The sequence below is a fragment of the Tupaia chinensis genome, unplaced genomic scaffold (assembly GCF_000334495.1).
Source record: "Tupaia chinensis unplaced genomic scaffold, TupChi_1.0 Scaffold143758_1, whole genome shotgun sequence".
Classification (NCBI taxonomy): domain Eukaryota; kingdom Metazoa; phylum Chordata; class Mammalia; order Scandentia; family Tupaiidae; genus Tupaia; species Tupaia belangeri.
Window position 1 is genome coordinate 1,941,477 of NW_006203607.1, and position 828 is coordinate 1,942,304.

Below are 828 nucleotides of genomic sequence, written 5' to 3' on the forward strand. Positions count from 1 at the left end.
TCTCTGCCAGTCTTGTAAGCTTACAGGCTTGGGATCCTTTGTAGGGAGTTTGGAAGAAGGTCCAGGCTTGCTAAATGAAGCACTTGACTCCTGAGCATCTTCCAGATCCAGAAACTCTAGGAACTCTGAGTCACTCACATCTGAGAACCCCGAGGCTTCTGCTGATACTGTCTCTTCTTCCCCAGTGTCTGCCATGGCACAACTCCAAACTGAGCAAGGAAGGCACTGTGTATTTAAAAAATACATTGTCCGAATAAAAAATTTCTTAAAAACACTTTCAAATTTCCAAAAGAATCATGACAAATTATTTATTCTTATTTTTAAATGAAGCCTTTGTGGCCAAGTACTAATGTCATAAGTCATAATGCAGGTACATTTTATAATAGGGTTCCTTATATCATCCATATCAAGGGGTCTTCAAAAAGATCATGGAACATGCACATTAAGAAAAAACTACATATGGGCGCCAACAGGTGGTGTAGTGGTTAAGGCACTGGACTCCCACATGGCTGAACATGGTTCAAGTCCCATACCTGGTGGCTTTCTCACTTTCCGTCTCTCTCTCTCTGGTGAACTTAAATAATAATAATAAAAAATTAAATAATTATTTTGAAAAGAAAAAACTATGTATGTTTAAGAAAAATTTTTTGTACTACAATAAGCTCAAACTTTAATTACATTTTTCCATAAACATAGTCAAGTCCACTTGGCAGAAGTAATTTTTTTTTTGAGAGAGATTTTTGCTATAGGGCGCGTGCGCTCGCCAGACAGACAGAGACATAGAGACAGAAAGCGAGAAATCACCCCCCAGGGGGCATGGTCACGCCG